Source organism: Mustelus asterias, chromosome 17, assembly GCF_964213995.1.
Source record: "Mustelus asterias chromosome 17, sMusAst1.hap1.1, whole genome shotgun sequence".
Classification (NCBI taxonomy): domain Eukaryota; kingdom Metazoa; phylum Chordata; class Chondrichthyes; order Carcharhiniformes; family Triakidae; genus Mustelus; species Mustelus asterias.
The window spans coordinates 6,883,422-6,905,094 of NC_135817.1; the positions used below are offsets into that span (position 1 = coordinate 6,883,422).

General features: G+C 44.2%; 1 protein-coding gene across 1 annotated transcript in view; it reads left to right on the top strand.

Moving 5' to 3' along the window:
* The first annotated feature begins 455 nt into the window (after positions 1-455).
* htr2aa (5-hydroxytryptamine (serotonin) receptor 2A, genome duplicate a) overlaps positions 456-21,673 on the top strand; it is a 403,646-nt gene continuing 382,428 nt past the window's right edge. Inside the window, exon 1 of the mRNA XM_078231947.1 lies at positions 456-570. The gene's annotated coding sequence lies outside the window, so the exon portion shown is untranslated. The remainder of the gene's footprint in view (positions 571-21,673) is intronic.

Sequence of the window (21,673 nt, forward strand, 5' to 3'; positions counted from 1 at the left end):
CCCAACCCCGGTGCATGTACAAGGGGAACCTCCCCCAACTGATAAAGGGACATCCCCCTTCCAATGGAGTTGCCCACAGAGAGCCCCTGGCATGGCCCACTGGAACAGCCCTCTGGTACTATGAGCATGTTCAACATGTGGTTAATATCTGTTTAAATGCAGTATGCACAGTATTACTGAGAGCATGTTCAGTGTTTGTTTGGTTATTGTCTGTTAAGAAGAAAAATGCATACTTGAATGCAGAATAAGCATGTCAAACATTTATCTATCAGCTTCATTGATTAGAATTGACATGATGGTACTGCTCGAGGAAAGCTTCCCCAGCATTATGCAACCCTGCCACTCCAGATCCACACATATAACCACTCATGCCACATTTTCTAAATGATCTTCTATTTGGTGGAGACTTGAAGCCAAGAACTAGGATTCTGTGCTACCACTTTCAGTAGCTGTCACGGTGCATGACAGAATGTTTCAAAGAAGGTGTCGGCAAGCATTCAAGACTTTTGAAAATCTACCTTAAAGTGAACAAAACTTAAGAGAAAACACTGTCAGGGCACAGCAATTCAGGTAAATTAGATTTTGTTTCTCAATGAAAAATCTCTTTCTATTTTATATCTGTGTGGGTTGAAGTAAATAGCACCATTTGATCTTTGGTAATGTTAAGTATGGTGTGGATTTCAAGGAAATATTAGTATATTGAAAGTAAAGTGGAGTGTTGTGGCACAGATGGCTCTAGCTGTTGATTACAGCTATTTCTCAGCCCTGGCTACTGTTGGTGAACTGCAAATCAATGTGTATAGTCATAGCAAGACCAAGGTTAAAAAAAAATGAAAAATTTAATTCAGTCATATCAACATTTGGCGAATTATTTCATGCTCATCCAAATGTATGGATCTAAATTGATCAAGTGTGGAAAAAATACTCTCCATTTGAACCTTTTAAAAATGTATTCATTTGATTTGATAATATTAATGAAGCTGTCACTCATATTTCTGGACATGGAAGAGTTTTGTGTTAAAAGAATGTTGCCACCATATCAGTGTTTTATTGAAACCTTTGGCAGCATCAAAATATAATACTATTATGTCATTTTAATATATATATTAAATCAAAAATTAGAATGGATTATAAGTTACTGCAGTGAGAATTTGCTCGGTCAAAGTTTGTCAAAGACAGTGCATCATTGTCTAGTGAAGCTGATAACTACAGTATATCATTGCTCATTGTCGGTGCAGCAGATAACAATAGTGTATTGTAGCTGAGTGCATCAGATAATTACAGTGTATTATAGCCTAGTACAGTAGATAACTATAGTGCATCATTGTCTAGTCAGCAGATAACTACGGTATATTGTAGCCTAGTGAGGCAGATAACTATAGTGCATCATTGCCTAGTGAGCAGATAACAATAGTGTATTGTAGCCTAGTGCAGTAAATAACAATAGTTCATCATTGTCTAGTGCAGCAGATAACTACAGTACATTGTTGTCTAGTGCTGTAGATAACCACAGTGTATTATTGTCTGGTGCAGCAGATAATTACAGTGTATCATTCTTAATGCAGCAGATAATTATAATGTATTGTAGTCTAGTGCAGCAGGTAACTGTAGTGCATCATTGTCGAGTGCAACAGAAACCTATAGTGTACCATTGTCTAGTGCAACCGATAACTGTAGTACATCATTGTTATTTGTAGCCAATATGTATGGCATATCATTTTCTAGAGCAGCAGATAATTATACTGTATCATTGTCTAATGCAGTAGGTGACTATAGTACATCATTGTTTAGTGCAGCAGATAATTATTGTGCATCATTGTCTAGTGAAGCAGATAACTATAGTGTATCTTGATTTATCATTGTCACATCTATTGGGATCCAGTGAAAAGTAATGTTTCTTGCGCACTGTACAGACAAAAATATACCGTTCATAGACTACATAGGGGAGAAGGAAAGCAGAACATAGTGTTGCAGTTGCAGATAGGTTGAAGAGAAAGATCAGCTTAATATATAATGCGTCCATTTGAAAGTCGTCCACTACGTTTCCTGAAGTCGATGACTATCTCTTTCGTTTTACTGAAATCAAGGGAGAGATTATTGTTATCGCACCATTTTACCAGATTCTCTAATCTCTTTCCTGTACTCCGTCTCATCATTGTTTGAGATCTGACCCAATACAGTGGTGTCGTCAGCAAACTTAAAAATGGAATTTGACCACAAAGTCATAAGTGTATAAGGAGTATAATAAGGGGCTGGGGACACAGCCTTGTGGGGCACTCTAGGATCCAGTCGCAGAGGGAGGAACTGAGCCCCAGGCCACGGTTTTGGAGATGAGTTTTGTTTGGATAATCGTGTTGAAGGCTGAGCTCTAGTCAATAAATAGGAGTCTGACATAATTTTCCTTATTATCCAGGTGTTCTAGGGATGAGTGTAGCGCCAGAGAGATGGTATCTGCTGTGGACCTGTTGTGGCAATAGGCAAACTGTAGTGAATCCAGGCAGTCTGGGAGACTGGAGTTGATGCGTGCCATGAATAACGTTTTGAAGCACTTTATAATGATGGATGTCAGAGCCACCGGGCGGCAGTCATTAAGACATGCTTCCTGGCTTTTCTTTGATACAGAGACGATGGTTGTCTTCTTGGAGCTGGTAGGGACCTCAGATTGGAGTAAGGAGAGGTTAAAGATGTCTGCGAATACCCTCACCAGCTAGTCCATGCAGGATCTGAATGCTCTTCCGGGTACCCCAGATGGGCCAGTCGCTTTCCAAGGGTTAACTTTCAAAAAGCCCGACCTAACGTCTGCGATGGTGACCTTGAATACCGGTTCGAATGAGGCAGATGACGTCTTCTTGCTGACCTCTTGCTCAAAACAGGCGTTGAGTTCATCGGGAAGGGGTGCATTGTTGCCAGCGATTCTACACGTCTTTTCCATCTAGCTTGTAATGTCATGTAGACCTTGCCATAATTGGTGGGTGTTCATGTGGCTAGCCTGGGATTCTAGTTTGGTCCGATATTGTCTCTTGGCATCTTTGGTTCTCCGTAGATCATTATATAGATTTCTTGTATAGGTCAGAGTCACCTGACTTGAACGCCTCAGACCTGGACTTCAATTAGCAGTGGATGTTCCTGTTCACCCATGGTTTACGGTTGGTAGACACATGGATTTGTTTCTTTGGCACACAGTCTTCTAAGCACTTACTAATGAAGTCTGTTACTACAGTGGCACACTCATTTAGGCTGGTACTGAGTTCTTAAATATTAACCTGTCTACTGACCCGAAGCAGTCCTGTAGGAGATCATTAGACCAGCATTGCATGACTTTCTTTATCAAATTCTCCCGCTTCAGTTTTTGCTTATAAGCCAGGAGCAGGAGCACAGCCTTGTGGTCTGATTTGCCAAAGTGTGGATGGGTGGTAGAGCAGTAGGCGTGTTTGAAGCAGATAACAATTATGCATCATTGTCTACTGCAGCAGATTACTACAGTGCATCAGTGCAGAAGGTAAATATAGTGCATCATTCTCTACTGCAGCAGATACTTATAATGCATTGTAGTCTCATGCAGCAGATGACAATAGTGCATCATTTTCTAGTGTAGCAGATACCTAAAGTGTATTGAAGCCTAGTGCAGATAATTACCATGTATTATTGTGTGGTGCAGCAGATAACTCTAGTGTATCACTCTCTAGTGCAGTAGAAAATTATAATGTATTGTAGTCTAGCGCAGCAGTTCACTATAATGCATCAATGTCGAGTGCAGCAGATACTAAAGTGTATTGCAGTCTAGTGCCGCAGATGACTATAGTGCATTACTGTCTACTGCAGCAAGTAGCTATAGTGCATCATTGTCTAGTGCAGCAGATAACTATAGTACATCATTGTGTTAGGGACCAGATCAAAAACTCCAAGGTACATTATGCAGTTAGCCTAGACTCAACTTTTGCATTTGATTTTGGCTTTAGGGTGAGAATAAGATGCTTCACTCCAGGTATAATTCAAGTGATCCACTAGGAAGCTTTTATCAAAACAAACTTTTATTTAGAAACACAGAATGCAACAAAAATAATTAGTATAACTTTTATCAATTAAAATACTTAAACATGACAAAGTATAATTCTTAATAGCTAGCTATCTCTATTGTTACAATTGAAAGCAATATCCCCATAGACTTTCATCCTCCTTCAGAGTTAGTTAGCACAGAAAATAAGTATGCCCACATGGTGCTAGATTTCTAGCCTTTTAACACTTCTGGACAGAGATCCAGACAGCAGTTTCCAAAGAAGGATATATCCTCAAAACAGCAGAACTTCATAGCAGTAGCCCTGGTCTCTGGCAGCTCCCAGTCTCCAGACTTCAGAAGGGGGAAAAAAAGGCATTGCCCTCTCGCAACATCTAAACTGCAACTAAGCTTGAATTTCTTGTGTAAGCCTACCTTCACCCAGTCATATGACCATACCCGCCAATCATGCCAAACAAGCCCCACTCTGCAAAATCCCAAGGGAACACCAAAAAACGGCATTAGTTCAGATTAAAACAAACATTCTAGCAATTAGAAGCAATTGTGCTGCCACAGTAACAATACAGGATGCATGCTGTAGACAGAACGGCTCCGATAATAAAAAAAAACTGCTAAAACAGATCCTGCACAAAGAACATGACTAACACACTTTTCTTAAGGCACAGTATCATCACAATTGTTTAGTGCAGCAGATAACTATAGAGTATCACTGTCTACTGCAGCAGATAGTTGTAGTGCATCATTGTCGAGTGCAGCAGATAACTTTAATACATCATTGTTTTGTGCAGCAGATAACTATACATATCATTCTTTTATGCAGTAGATATCTATGGTGAATCATTGTCTAGTACACTAGGTAAATAGAATGTATAATTGTCTAGTGAAGCAGATAACTATAGTGCATCATTGCCGAATGCAGCAGATAGCTATAGCGTATTGTAGTCTAGTGCAGCAGATAATTATAATGCGTTGAATTCTAGTGCAACAGATAACTATAGTGCATCATTGTCTAGTGCAGCAGATGACTATATGTATCATTGCTGACTGCAGCAGATAACTATACTGTATTGTAGCCTAGTGTAGCAGCAGATAACTATAGTGCAGCATCTTCTAGTTCAGCTGAGCGCTATAGTGTTTGCAGCCTAGCGCAGCAGATAACTATAATGTATTGTAGCTTAGTGCAGTAGATAACTAGTAAAGTCGAAGAAGACTCGTGGCTTCAAGTAATTGATTTATTAACAATAATATATATTATATACACATACACAAGATAAGGGACTAATAGAACTGCAATGCACTTTTACTCTTTTCTCCTCCCTGGTTCCAACTGATGATCCTCCCTGTCCCCAGGCCCCCTATCCTTGCTCCTGATTAGCTCTGTTTCAGGAATCATGGTTTGCCTTGGCTCCACATTAACAACAGGAACCCTTTGATAAGCAACTGGCATACACCGCAGATCACATTTGTTGGTCCCCTGTATCAGGCTCAAATCTCTTTCTCAAAGGATCCATATGCTTTTTACATGGCATCTTTTTACTTCTACAACAAAGGTCCCCTTTTTACCAAATTTTGGCCGGTCCCCCATGTTCGTCCACCTGCAAAGTTTCTGGCTATAACCAAATCATCAACCTAGAAAACACTGTCCCTTTTTCTTCTGTCATGGTTTTCTTTCTGTGAGGTTTGTTTAGCCTCCACCTCCCCATCAAATCTGGAAATACCAAATCCAAATGGGTTTGTAAGCAATCTCTCATTGGCCATTCAGCTGGCATAATCCCTGTAGTTACATTTGCCATGGTATTGCATGACAATAAGAAACTTGCCAAACATAACGGCTTGTGAACTTGCTTGTTCATAGATAATAGGAACATTTGCTCTTGTTCTTGTTCTGCTAAACCATTAGAAGCTGGGTGATAAGGGGCTGACTGAGCGCGGCGAATACTGTTTAACTTAAATTTTCAAAACTCCTCCGCTGTAAAAGCTGTGCCACTGTCTGACACTAAAACCTCTGGGATGCCATGGATGGCAAAAATCTGTCGCAACTTGTCAGTGGTGGCTGTGGCCAACGTAGATCTCATCAAATGGACATCCAGTCATTTAGAATGAACATCAACCAGGATGAGGAACATATGTCTCATGATTGGCCCTGTGGAATCTATATGCTGCCTTGACCACAGCCCATTGGTCTGTGGGTCAATGGGCTGTGGTCCGTTGAAGCATATTTGGTGGTGGTGGCAATGACTGCTGGGTTTCACAACTAGGGCACTGGCTGACCATTCTTTTGATTTTATTATCGATGTCTGGCCACCAAACATAACTTGGGGCTAGTGCTTTCATCCTATTTTGTTTGGGGTGTGTGTTGTGCAATTCCTGTAATAAAAGCCATCACCCCAGTGCTGGCACGATAACATGCCATCCTCACATATTATCTCCAGCCTACGCTGCAGGTAAGATCTGATTTGCTCTGACTTATCATAGCACCATCCTTGCATCACCATCCTCTTTACTTTTGACAACACGGCATCCCTTTCGGTCCAAGTTTTTATGAGTAGCTGAGACTGGCAAAATCTCTATAAAGTGCAGCACCAACACTATTTCTTGTAGTATAGAAGGTGATGGTACTGTCTGTGGCAAAGGGAGGTACTTTTTCTCAGCATCTGAAAGTTCTTGATGCAAATGCAATTGGTCTCTGTACTCCATCTGACATCTTATCGGAAAAGACTGCTCCCATTTCATATGGTTATGCATCACAGGTGGTTTGGTTGGATCAAAATGTACAAACAGTGTTGATGACTATAAGGTTTGTTTTACTTTTGCAAATGCCACGTTTTGTGCTTCTTCCCATTTCCATCACAGATGCTTCGTCAAAAACTGGTGAAGCGGACCTAAACCATGCCACCGTGGGCAGCATGGTGGCACTGTGGGTATCACGGCACAATGGCTAACACTACTGCCTCACAGCGCCAGGGACCTGGGTTTGATTCCCAGCTTGAGTCATTGTCTGTGCAGAGTCTGCATGTTCTCCCCGTTTCTGCATGGGTTTCCTCTGGGTGCTCCAGTTTCCTCCCACAGTCTGAAAGACGTGCTAGTTAGGTGCATTGGCCATGCTAAATTCTCCCTCAGTGTACCCGAACAGGCGCTGGAGTGTGACGACTAGGGGATTTTCACAGTAACTTCATTGCAGTGTTAATGTAAGCCTACTTGTGACACTAATAAATAAACTAAAAAACAACTTTAAAATTATAGACACATTTTAAGAATCTGTTGTAATAATTCAGCATTCCTAGGAAATGTTTTAACTCCGATACCTTTTTAGGATTATGGATTTAACTATCCTCCAAAGGATTTAGGTCTCTAGCGTGTATCCTGAAACCCAAGTATGTAACTTCATCTGCCTGTAAAGTGCATTTCTCTCATTTCAAATGGACGCCCGTTTCATTAAATCTTCTTAGGACCTCCTCTAAGTTTGCCCTGTGCTCCTCAGGGGATACTCCCATAATTAGGATGTCATCCGGCTAAACCACTACTTTAGGAATGCCCTGCAATAAACTTTCCGTCGTATGCTGGAAAATAGGACAGGCCGATGAGACTCCAAAGGGTGTGGACTGATGTACACCATTGTGGGTGTTGATGGTAACTAACCACTGGGAATCTCCATCCAACTCCAGCTGCCAGAAGGTGTGATTGAGATCTAACTTTGTTTACTTAAGATCCCTTACTAATTTGACATAAGATCCTCAATTCTCAAAATGGGGTATATATCTATCCGAACTCCTTGATTTGCAGTTAATTTATAATCCCCACAGATTCTTACAGTGCGATCTAGTTTTAGAATAGGGATTATAGGTGCAGCCTATTTAAAAAACTGTACAGATTCTATTACGTCTAAATCCTTCAATCTTTCTAGTTCCATATCTATCTTCTGAAGGAGTGCATAAGACACTGAGCGGGCCTGAAGAAATTTTGACTTTAGTCCTTTTTAATTCATCCCAGTTCCTTTTGGAAAACCTAAGAGTATCCGCACAGTAGTTCATCCCAAATATTTAATGTCTCCAGCCAGTCTAATTTTATCTGTTTCAACCATCTTGACCCATGAGACAAGATCTGTGACCCTCAATCACCAGAACAGATAACTGTGCTGGTTGGTTTCTGTAGGATACTATTACTGTAACTGACCTTATTGTCTTCTCCTATAAAACAAAATGGCTCCCAAATCACTTAATCTCAAGAGTTGCAGACTTTTTTGAAGGTATGGGAACGCTTGCCCCCCCCCCCCCCCCTATGATTGTGCCCATGGCTCCTGTGTTGACCTCCATTTTAAGAGATCAAGGCTATTCCTATAGGTGGCACGTTAGTGAATTGGACTTGGTTTAAAGTATATGATTCAGATCCCCTGTTGGGCTCCTCATCCAGTTTCTTTAATGGAGTTAAACAAACTGTCACTTTTGTTTGCGCATCTGTCCTGCCAGTTTCATTCTCCGTCATGCTTTGATTTGATACAGTAAAAAGTATCATTCCTTGCGCACTATACAGACAAAACATACCATTCATAGAGTACATAGGGGAGAAGGAAAGGAGAGGATGCAGAATATAATGTTGCAGTTACAGATAAGGTGTAGAGAAAGATCAGCTTAATATATAATAGGTCGATTCAAAAGTCTGATAGTAGCAGGGAAGAAACTGTTCTTGAGTCAATTGGTATGTCTTCTCAGATCTTTGTATCTTTTTCCTGATGGAAAGGTGGAAGAAAGTATGTCCAGGGTGCGTGGGGTTCTTGATTATGCTGGTTGCTTTTCCGAGGCAGCGGGAAGTGTAGATGGAGCCAATGGATGGGAGTTTGGTGTGCATGATGGACTGGGCTACGTTCACAACCTTTGTAGTTTCTTGCACTCTTGGTCAGAGCAGGAGCCATACAAAGCTGTGATACAACCAGAAATAATGCTTTCTATGGTGCATCTGTGAAAATTGGTGAGAGTAAGAGCGGACATACTAAATTTCCTTATCCTCCTGAGAATTGAAGGCGTTGGTGGACTTTCTTAACTATAGTATCGGCGTGGAGGTGACCAGGACCGATTGTTGATGATCTGAACACCACAAAACTTGAAGCTGTTGACCATTTCCACTTCATCCCCATTGATGTAGACAGGAGCATGTCCTCCACTATGCTTCCTGATGTTGATGACTATCTCTTTTGTTTTGTTGACATTGAGGGAGAGATTGTTATCGCACCATTTCACCAGGTTCTCTATCTCTTTCCTGTACGCTGTCTCATCATTATTTATGATCCGACCCACTACAGTGGTGTCGTCAGCAAACTTGAAGATGGAGTTGGAGTGGAATTTGGCCACACAGTCATAAGCGTATAGTAAGGGACTGAGAACACCACAGCCTTGTGGAACAGTGGTGTTGAGGATAATCATGGAGGTGTTGTTGCTTATCCTTACTGATTGTGGTCTGTGGGTTAGGAAGTCTAGGATCCAGTCGCAGAGGGAGGAGCCAAGCCCCAGGCCACAGAGTTTAGAGATGAGTGTCATAGGAATAATGGTGTTGAAGGCTGAGCTGTAGTTAATAAATAGGAGTAATAAATAGGCTTGTAAATGACCCTTTTACAACAGATGTAATTTCTGCACCAGCCAGTTTCTTGGGGTTTCTCCCCCACATTGAAAACAAGCATCCACCCCCAGTGCTGCACCATCCTCCATGGGTCTGCTGCACCCTCGCTCGGGCTGTTCTGCAGAGCAACCATTTCCCATCACAAAAGGTTCATCTCATTGGTCACACCTTCACTTACATCCAGCTCAATGCATCCAGTCACCTAGGCCACCTCCACAGCTTTTTTGAAAGAGATTTTAGTCTCAGCCAGCAGTTTTTTCTGTATTGTGCGGCTGTTGATCCCGCATAACAAACGGTCTCTTAACATCTCCCATAAAACTGGTCAAAGCACGCAGTGCTCTGCTAATCCCCTCAATCTGGCCATGAAACCAGGAATGGTCTCCTCTGGCCCCAGACTGCAGACTGAATTTATACCTCAACATGATAATTGAAGATCTGGGGTTAAAATGATCTTTGGCAACTTTGCAACGGTCAAAAGACTTTGACCGGGATTCTCCCGGCCTGCTGTGCTGCTCAAGTAGTGCAGCAGGCCGAGAGACATCAGCAGGGGGCCTGTAGCGGGACTCACGACCAGCGTCTGGTCAAGCGTGAGTCTCCCAGGTTATGCTTCCAGATGTAATCAGCCCCACACTGGAAATTGGCACGGGGCTGATTGCCATATTGTCATTTCAATATGATTAGCGAGCCCGGGACGGTAGTCTCTGGGCTCACAAGTGTCTCCGCACCCACAGGAGAGTTTCCCACCAGTGAGGTTTACAACTGGTCCCCATCAACTGACCAGGTGTGCTCACCCTGCTGGTGAGGACAGAGGGCATTGAAGCCTTCCCGGGAGGATGGGGGCAGGAGGGGTGGTGCCCCTTGGGCAGTGCCAACCTGATAGTCCCAGCCTGGAACCCTGACAGTGTCCACAGGGCACCCTGGCACTGCACACCAGGCACTGGGCAGTGCCAAGGGGTGGGGCCAAAGGGGGAAGGGACTACTGGGGGACAATGGGTGGGGTGGGGGGTGGACCTGTACTCTACACTGGGATCGGTGGGAGAGGGGGGAGGAGGCAATCGGGGCTGGCCCGGGGTGGGGGGGGGGGTGGAATTTGGGTGGGCCAGTGATTTTGGGGGTGGGGGTTGTCAAGTTAGCCGGCAATGTGGCGGTGAGAAGTTGGTAAACAATTGGTAGGCCAGCGATTGGGAAGCCGGCGATGTGGGGGCCAGTGTGCATGAGCCGATCTGCCTATGTAGCATAGCTATAGTACAGCATTTTCTTGTGTAGCTGATTGTTATAGTGTTTGCAGCCTAGGATGCAGCAGATATCTATAATGCACCATACAGCTAAAGTGCATTGTTGTCTAGTGCTGCAGATAGAGCATCATTTTCTCATGCAGCAAAAAACTATAGTATGTCAATGTCCAGTGCAGCGGATAACTATAGTGCAGCATTTTCTCATGCAGCTGATCACTACAGTGGTTGCAGCCGAGTACAGCAGATAACTAAAATGCATCATTATCTACTGCAGCAGGTAAATACGATGCCTCATTGTCTAGCACAGCAGATAATTATAGTGGATCCTTTTCGCATGCAGCAAAAAACTACCGTACATCAATGTTCAGTGCAGTAGATCAATATAGTGTATTGTAGCCTGGTGCATCAGATGGATATAGTATACTGTAACCTCATGTAGCAGATAACTATGGTGTATCATTGTCTAGTGCAGCAGATAATTGTAGTGTTTTTGTCTAGTGCAGCAGATAATTGTAGTGTTTTAGCCTAGTGCAGCAGATAGCTATAGTGTATCATTGTCTAGTGCAGTCATTAACGAGAGTGTTTGTAGCCTCGGGCAGCAGATCTGTGTAATATATCGTAGTGTTTTGCAGTGGGGTAAATATGTTGTAAATTATTGCCGAGTTGAGCAATCACATCATAAGCTGATGATTAGAACTCCTTTATAATAAGGCATTAGGCTGTATGTCAATGCTGCATCGTCATCACAAAACCAACTGTTGTGCAACATATCAATGTTTATCTCTTAAATTTGGAATTTTTTTTTGTTTATGAATCCCTGCTGTACACTCTTCAATGTGGGTGATATTGACTTACTCCTGAATTGTCCACATATTTGGAATTGTTGAATTGCTGCAAAAATATATACAGTCCACACTTCGTAATACAAATATTTTGCAGCACTCAATTTCTGTGTTATTCTTTCTGTCAAGTCATCATGGTTAAGAAAACATCAGCCTTAGTAGTGCTATGCAAGTACCATTGTCAGATTTATGGAAATACTTGAAGGCTAGTGAGAATGTGACTGAAAAAAGATGTTTGTTAAAGCTTACATCTTTGTTTACTTTGATAAATACATGACACTTTGAAATACTAATTAGTACATTTTCACATTTTGGGCATACTTTTAGAGGGGAATATATTACGCAGTTAACTAGAGCATTATATGTATGCTGTCTTTGCACACCATTGAAAATGACTACGTAAGCATTTCCTATGGGGATTTCATGTTAATTAATTTTTTGTGTTGAATCTCAGTGTGATGCAGTAGTTGGCAGTCTAAAAGGAGTTTCAGTTTTAATTTTGTGACTTGCCTATTGCATGTTGGAGTTCACTGTCATGTCATAGAACCACCCACTCTCCAAAAGAGCATCTAACCCAGATTCTACCTCCCAACCTATCCCTGTAACCCCATGTGTTTACCATGGCTAATCCACCTAACCTTCACATCTTTGGACACTATTTAGCATGGCCAAATCCACCTAACTCCACACAGACAGTAACCCAAGGACGGAATCGACCCCGGGTCCCTTGAATTTGTGAGGCAGCATTGCTAACCACTTTGCCCACTCATTTCAAATACTTTCAAGAAATAAAACCAACATCCATTTTGTTTTACAGTAACTTCTCTGCTCCTACAGAATATGTTTGGTTGTTTACTAAAATTATTTTAAGAAAAATTAGAAGGCAAAATTATATGTGGAAGTGTTTGTGTTAACAGAAGACTGTCCATGTGTTTGTTTGTATGTGAGAAGTGAGTGTAATAATTATATATTTACTGTAACTTTTGTTTGGTGCTGCATAAATTTAAGAGGGTATATTCAGCTGAAAGAGTGAGCAGTGTTAACTGCTGTATTCTCCTATTCTTCTCAATGTGCTATGACACTCACCTCAACCTTAGATTCTCCTCAATCCCATTAGTATTAAGAAAAAGGCAAGTTGAGTAGAGAAGTGGGTGAGTGTTGGATGAATCTGCTAAATGGAGAGACTTGGAAACAAAGTGCCAACAGTAATTTGGTGAGAATGGGACTTCACGGATAAGTGAGGATGAGTAGATAGTTTTATTATCAACCTGAAATTTAGGACTGGATTATAGGATCATAGTGGGGATTATTAGGATTATAATGGGGCTGGGAGTGGCATGTAAAGTATGCTGGATTTTACCTTCTCTTCGACGTAAACATACCGATCACACAACACGGATTGGTAAAACAATATTGTGAGCTCTTTATTTCAAAATAGGACTATATATAGTTAACTCAGAGATTAAAGCCAGAATTTTACATTGTTCGGTCAGACTCATGCCCAATCCAAAAGAGTGTGAAATTGTGCAGAAAGATGTCGGGCGGGAGAAACCTCATATTGTGCACTCACGCAATATTTCATCCGCCAAAAATCAGTCAGGCAATTTAGCCTATTATGGGCCAAGTGAATGCAATTTTATGTGGCCTATCTACTTTTGCGGTTGGCAGGTTGGCCAATTGGCCATTACATTTTAGCTGCAACCTCGATCCAGGACGGGATGAACTGTCGGCTGAAATAAAATTTAAAAAATTGTCTGGGACTGCGTTTTGTTTTTGAATGTGCTGCCTAAACACTCTCCTTGCATAGTTTTTTCCGTCACTATTTATTTTTCACCGAATCCTAAGGCAATCTATTCATATTAGGAACAAAAGAGTTGTCAGGGAGAAAATCGGACCTCTCGGGGACAAAGGAGGGGAATTATGCTTAGAACCCAAGGGAATAGGGGAGATCCTAAATGAATACTTTGCATCGGTATTCACAAAGGAGAGGGACGTGTTAACCGGGAGTGTCTCAGAGGGAGGTGTTGACCCGTTAGAGAGAATCTCCATTACAAGGGAGGAAGTGTTAGGTTTTTTAGGGAACATTAAAACTGACAAAGCCCCAGGGCCTGATGGCATCTATCCGAGACTGCTCAGGGAGATGAGAGATGAAATTGCTGGGCCTCTGACGGAAATCTTTGTCACTTCTTTGGACACAGGTGAGGTCCCTGAGGATTGGAGGATAGCGAATGTGGTCCCGTTGTTTAAGAAGGGTAGCAGGGATAACCCAGGAAACTATAGGCCGGTGAGCTTGACGTCCGTGGTAGGGAAGTTGTTGGAGAGGATTCTTAGAGACAGGATGTATGTGTATTTAGAACGAAACAATCTCATTAGTGACAGACAGCATGGTTTTGTAAGAGGGAGGTTGTGCCTTACAAATTTGGTGGAGTTTTTTGAGGAAGTGTCAAAAACGGTTGACGAAGGAAGGGCCGTGAATGTCGTCTATATGGATTTCAGTAAGGCATTTGACAAAGTCCCACATGGCAGGTTGGTTAAGAAGGTTAAGGCTCATGGGTTACAAAGAGAAGTGGCTAGATGGGTGGAGAACTGGCTTGGCCATAGGAGACAGAGGGTAGTGGTCGAAGGGTCTTTTTCCGGCTGGAGGTCTGTGACCAGTGGTGTTCCGCAGGGCTCTGTACTGGGGCCTCTGCTATTTGTGATATATATAAATGATTTGGAAGAAGGTGTAACTGGTGTTATCAGCAAGTTTGCGGATGACACGAAGATGGCTGGACTTGCGGATAGCGATGAACATTGTCGGACAATACAGCAGGATATAGGCTGGAAAATTGGGCGGAGAGGTGGCAGATGGAACTTAATCCAGATAAATGCGAAGTGATGCATTTTGGAAGAAATAATGTAGGCAGTTGTTATACAATAAATGGCAGAGCCATCAAGAGTATAGAAACACAGAGGGACCTAGGTGTGCAAGTCCACAAATCCTTGAAGTTGGCAACACAGGTGGAGAAGGTGGTGAAGAAGGCATATGGTATGCTTGCCTTTATAGGACAGGGTACAGAGTATAAAAGCTGGAGTCTGATGATGCAGCTGTATAGAACGCTAGTTAGGCCACATTTGGAGTACTGCGCCCAGTTCTGGTCACCGCACTACCAGAAGGACGTGGAGGCGTTAGAGAGAGTGCAGAGAAGGTTTACCAGGATGTTGCCTGGTATGGAGGGTCTTAGCTATGAGGAGAGATTGGGTAAACTGGGCTTGTTCTCCCTGGAAAGACGGAGAATGAGGGGAGATCTAATAGAGGTGTACAAGATTATGAAGGGCATAGATAGGTTAAACGGTGGGAAGCTTTTTCCCAGGTCGGAGGTGACGATCACGAGGGGTCACGGGCTCAAGCTGAGAGGGGCAAAGTATAACTCGGATATTAGAGGGACGTTTTTTACACAGAGGGTGGTGGGGGGCTGGAATGCGCTGCCAAGTAGGGGGTGGAGGCAGGCACGCTGACATCGTTTAAGACTTACCTGAATAGTCACATGAGCAGCCTGGGAATGGAGGGATACAAACGATTGGTCTAGTTGGACCAAGGAGCGGCACAGGCTTGGAGGGCTGAAGGGCCTGTTTCCTGTGCTGTACTGTTCTTTGTTCTTTGTTTGTTCTTTATCTGCAGCTCCCTAAGACTGCTCCACAGTGGCTGTCACCCTGTGGAAGCCAATGCCAGTGCGCACCTTCCCTGTTCTCAACACCTGCCCATTTCTCACCCACCCCAGCACACATTCACACCAGCCAACATGAAGTTGTGCTCCAGGGCTCACTGCTGGTCAGGAATGCGTTTCATGCCCACTTCCCGGCATGTGCCCAATGGGCGGAAAATTCAGGCCTAGGTGTACATGTCTGATTCCCAGCTTGGGTCACTGTCTCCCCATGTCTGCCTGGGTTTCCTCCGGGTGCTCCGGTTTTCTCCCACATCCGAAAGATGTGCTGGTTAAGTGATAAATTTTCCCTCCGTGTATCCGAAAAGGAGCCGGAATGTGGTGACTAGAGGATTTTCACAGTAACTTCATTGCAGCATTGTGGTGAACCATCGTTGGTTCCCACTGGATAGTGCTGAGCCAGGGGCTGGCCAGGACTACAAGGATGTACATATCTTACTGTTGGATTGTGCTATTGTTGCTGTTGGGTTAGGGTGGGGTTGTTACACCTTGGTATGATAGTGTTGTGGCACATCCCAGTCGGGCTCGGCCTCCTGGGAGAGGTATAAGAGTCCCTGCTCTGGCCGGGACCCCTTTAGTCTGGGATAGTGTACTTAAGTTCTGATAGCTTCGTTAATAGTAAATAAAAGCCTTCATTTACTGAGCTTTGAGCCTCATGTCTAAATTGATGTGCATCAAGCATTAATGTAAGCCTACTTGTGACACTCATAAATAAACTTAAACAACTAGGTTTCCTGCCCTTAGACTAATTAATGGCCACTTGAGAACCCTTAATCCACCTCCACTGACATAGTGCGCTAGTAAGAGTTTTAACAACACCAGGTTAAAGTCCAAAAGGTTTATTTGGAAGCAAATGCCATTAGCTTTCGGAGCGCTGCTCCTTCGTCAGATGGACTGGAAATCTGCCCTCGAACAGGCACAGAGACACAAAATCAAGTTACAGAATACTGATTAGAATGCAAATCTCTACAACCAACCAGGTCTTAAAGATACAGACAATGTGAGTGGAGGGAGCATTAAGCACAGGTTAAAGAGATGTGTATTGTCTCCAGACAGGACAGCCAGTGAGATTCTGCAAGCCCAGGAGGCAAGCTGTGGGGGTTACTGATAGTGTGACATAAACCCAACATCCCGGTTTAGGCCGTCCTCATGTGTGCGGAACTTGGCTATCAGTTTCTGCTCAGCGACTCTGCGCTGTCGTGTGTCGTGAAGGTCGCCTTGGAGAACGCTTACCAAAAGATCAGAGGCTGAATGCCCGTGACCGCTGAAGTGCTCCCCCACAAGAAGAGAACAGTCTTGCCTGGTGATTGTCGAGCGGTGTTCATTCATCCGTTGTCGTAGCGTCTGCATGGTTTCCCCAATGTACCATGCCTCGGGACATCCTTTCCTGCAGCGTATCAGGTAGACAACGTTGGCCGAGTTGCAAGGGTACGTACCGTGTAACTGGTAGATGGTGTTCTCACGTGAGATGATGGCATCCGTGTCGATGATCCGGCACGTCTTTCAGAGGTTGCTGTGGCAGGGTTGTGTGGTGTCATGGTCACTGTTCTCCTGAAGGCTGGGTAGTTTGCTGCGGACAATGGTCTGTTTGAGGTTGTGCGGCTGTTTGAAGGCAAGAAATGGGGGTGTGGGAATGGCCTTGGCGAGATGTTCGTCTTCATCAATGACATGTTGAAGGCTCCAGAGGAGATGTCGTAGCTTCTCTGCTCCGGGGAAGTACTGGACGACGAAGGGTACTCTGTCCACCGTGTCCCGTGTTTGTCTTCTGAGGAGGTCGGTGCAGTTTTTCGCTGTGGCGCGTCGGAACTGTCGATCGATGAGTCGAGCGCCATATCCTGTTCTTATGAGGGCATCTTTCAGCATCTGGAGGTGTCTGTTGCGATCCTCCTCATCTGAGCAGATCCTGTGTATACGGAGGGCTTGTCCGTAGGGGATGGCTTCTTTAACGTGTTTTGGGTGGAAGCAGGAGAAGTGGAGCATCGTGAGGTTATCCGTGGGCTTGCGGTACAGTGAGGTGCTGAGGTGGCCGTCCTTAATGGAGATGCGTGTGTCCAAGAATGCAACCGATTCTGGAGAGTAGTCTATGGTGAGTCTGATGGTGGGATGGAACTTGTTGATGTCATCATAGAGTTGTTTCAGTGATTGCTCACCATGACTCCAAAGGAAGAAAATGTCATCAATGTATCTAGTGTACAGCATCGGTTGAAGGTCCTGTGCGGTGAAGAAGTCTTGTTCGAACCTGTGCATGAAGATGTTGGCATATTGAGGTGCGAATTTGGTCCCCATGGCTGTTCCGTGTGTCTGGATGAAGAACTGGTTGTTGAAGGTGAAGATATTGTGGTCCAGGATGAAGCGGATGAGTCCCGTCGCACCACAGCGAAAAACCGCACCGACCTCCTCAGAAGACAAACACGGGACACGGTGGACAGAGTACCCTTCGTTGTCCAGTACTTCCCCGGAGCAGAGAAGCTACGGCATCTCCTCCGGAGCCTTCAACATGTCATTGATGAAGACGAACACCTCGCTAAGGCCATCCCCACACCCCCACTTCTTGCCTTCAAACAACCGCACAACCTCAAACAGACCATTGTCCGCAGCAAACTACCCAGCCTTCAGGAGAACAGTGACCATGACACCACACAACTCTGCCACAGCAACCTCTGCAAGACGTGCCGGATCATCGACACGGATGCCATCATCTCACGTGAGAACACCATCTACCAGGTACACGGTACCTACTCTTGCAACTCGGCCAACGTTGTCTACCTGATACGCTGTAGGAAAGGATGTCCCGAGGCATGGTACATTGGGGAAACCATGCAGACGCCATGCCAACGGATGAATGAACACCGCTCGACAATCACCAGGCAAGACTGTTCTCTTCCTGTGGGGGAGCACTTCAGCGGTCACGGGCATTCAGCCTCTGATCTTTGGGTAAGCGTTCTCCAAGGCGACCTTCACGACACACGACAGCGCAGAGTCGCTGAGCAGAAACTGATAGCCAAGTTCCGCACACATGAGGACGGCCTCAACCGGGATCTTGGGTTTATGTCACACTATCAGTAACCCCCACAGCTTGCCTCCTGGACTTTCAGAATCTCACTGTCTGTCCTGTCTGGAGACAATACACATCTCTTTAACCTGTGTTTAATGCTCCCTCCACTCACATTGTCTGTATCTTTAAGACCTGGTTGGCTGTAGAGATTCGCATTCTAATCAGTATTCTGTAACTTGATTTTGTGTCTCTGTGCCCTGTTTGAGAGCAGATTTCCAGTCCATCTGACGAAGGAGCAGCGCTCCGAAAGCTAATGGCATTTGCTTCCAAATAAACCTGTTGGACTTTAACCGGTGTTGTTAACACTCTTACTGTGTTCACCCCAGTCCAACGCCGGCATCTCCACATAGTGCGCTAGATCATGGATGGCAGGTCAGAGTTGGCAGGCCATTGTTTAATAAAGTTGGTGAAAGGGGAGGAAGGAAGGGGGGGGGTAGTTCCTTTGTTGGATACCCTGTGCACACCAGGGGCACTTAAGATCATACCTCCTCCCCTGGTGTGTCTCCCTGTCGGGCCTCCAAAATCTGCTCCTTCCACTCCACTTGCCCTCTCACTCGGATGCTTGATCTGTACATGGCAAAGAAGTCAGGGGCTTACCTGGCTTTGATTGTCATTGATCTCCTTCCTGGAACTGCTTGCAGTCCTAGCAGCACCCGCGACTGAGTTCTGGAATTGCAAGAGCTATTGGTCAATCAGATAGGCTGGCAGCTCAAGGACAGGACTCCCTCCCACAGAGGGGGCGAGATCCCCACTCTCCACTTGTCAAGACTACTTGCAGCATAATATCACTGTGGGGTGGCCTTTTCTAAAATCGATTGATTTGAGACCATTTTTCTAATGGGGAAGGGAGGGAAAGCAGTCTCTTCCTCCTCCACCCCCATAAAATTCAGCTTTAAATCTTGTTTGCCAATTTAAGAATCAGTGGCAATTAACGGGCGGCACGGTAGCACAGTGGTTAGCACTGCTGCTTCACAGCTCCAGGGTCCCGGGTTCGATTCCCGGCTTGGGTCACTGTCTGTGTGGAGTTTGCACATTCTCCTCGTGTCTGCGTGGGTTTCCTCCGGGTGCTCCGGTTTCCTCCCACAGTCCAAAGATGTGTGGGTTAGGTTGATTGGCCAGGTTAAAAAAAAAAATTGCCCCTTAGAGTCCTGGGATGTGTAGGTTAGAGGGATTAGCGGATAACAATATGTGGGGGTAGGGCCTGGGTGGGATTGTGGTCGGTGCAGACTCGATGGGCCGAATGGCCTCCTTCTGCACTGTAGGGTTTCTATGATTCTATGATTCTATGAACAGTCAGTTTGCCATAAGTGAATTCCTTACTCTGTGCTAACTATTGCGACTGAAAGTTGCCTGACTAGTTGTGCCTAGTCTGAAGGATATAGAGTGACATTTGCAAAAGCACAGAGCTCAGTAAGCTTTGGATAAATCTGCTGAATGGAATCGTTTGCTAAACAGTGAAGACAGGAATTTGGTGAGAATGAGAATTCAATGCACGGGGAAGGTGGTGCAAAGTAATTTAAATCAAGAAGCAACAGTAAACAAATAAATACACCAATAATCAGAGTAATTAATCAGATTTAAGGGGATGACATCTAAATGGACAAATAGGAGATGCCAACATTAAAAGGATTTGAATTGCATTAAATAAAAATCTGGTATTCATAAATCAATTTAGGGGAAGCAGTAGTATAGTGGTATTGTCACTGGGTTAGTAATCTAGTGACCTAGGATAGTGTTCTAGGGATCCAGGTTTGAATCCCACCATGGTAGATGGTGAAATTTAAATTCAATAAAATCTGGAATCAAAAGTCTCAAGATGACCATGAAACAAACCATTATCGATTGTTCTAAAAACCTATCTGGTTCACTAATGCCCTAGAGGGAAGTTAAATTGCCATCCTTACCTAGTCTGGCCTACATGTAACTCCAGGGCCATAGCAATGTGATTTACTCTTAAATGCCCTCTGAAATGACTTAGCAAGCCACTCAGTTCAAGGGGAGTCAGAGAAGGCCAATAAATGATGGCCCAGCCAGCGACACCCACATCGTATGACTGAATAGAGCTCTTAAATAAATAAAGAGGGTGAAGGAGATACTAATTGAAAGTCACGTGTGTTTGTATGAAAGTTGATAGATTTTTAAATAAAATGATGGGAGAGCAAAGACCCATTGCCTGCAATTCCTGTGCTCAGTGGGAAATCCTGGATATGTTTTGGGTAACTGGGCAGGAAGTGACTCCAGTTGTTCAAACCTAAGGTGTCGTGGCTTCAAGGGGCAGTTGGACTCTATGTAAGACATATGGGAGGTTGAGAATTCCCTGAAGTGCATGTTCCAGGCAGTGGTCATCCCTACTGTCCCCACAGAGTTCAGGGAGATGGTAAGTCAGTGTCCATCCTACAGGCGGGTGACACTGAATACCGAACAGGATGACAGCATCTTGGTGGAGAGCATTTAAGTGCATTAAACAGTCATTCAAACACTCAGCCCCCCATTACCCACCTGCCCAAAGGCATTTGTTCAAGACAAATTGGCCTCCTGGCTTGGATGTGGTGCAAATCTTTACATTTTATGTGACATTATAAAGGAAGCTTGACATGTTGTCAAACACTCGTGTGCATACCCTTAAGAGCATAAATTAAATAAATTGTTACTCATTAAGTGGTACATCCTATGTGGCTACAGCAGCTGCTTAGGTCTCTGCCTTGACTGTGAGATGCTTCTGCTCGTTGCTGTCTGGGTTTGGAATTTCTGAGGATCTTGCCAGAGATTGTTCCATCTGTAACTGGGACAGAGTTGGCCAGCAGGGGATGAATCAGCTGGTCATGTGTTGTCTGAGACAATGAGAAATGGGAGCGCTCCAAGTAGAGTCGCTACTTCCATGTCCTCTTTCACCATCATCCCTCTCCTGAAATCAGTGTCGCATCATTCCTACCACTCTGCTGCAGCGAAGATTAAAGGGGTGTTATAGGGACCACTGTGCTACCGTGCCGCCCCTGTTTAAGGCAGCAGACATGTTGGCATCCAGCCTCTACATGGTTATGGTGGTGACCTGCATAAAATCATTTGAGATCCTTGTTTGAATCTGTGCAGAGGTGACCACGCTCTCCTTGGTTGACCTCTAGTTTCTGCCTTGACAGCGATAACTCCCAGGAATCAACATTCTGTATCCAGCTGATCAGAGGTTGGATGGAATTGTGCTCCATGACACAACT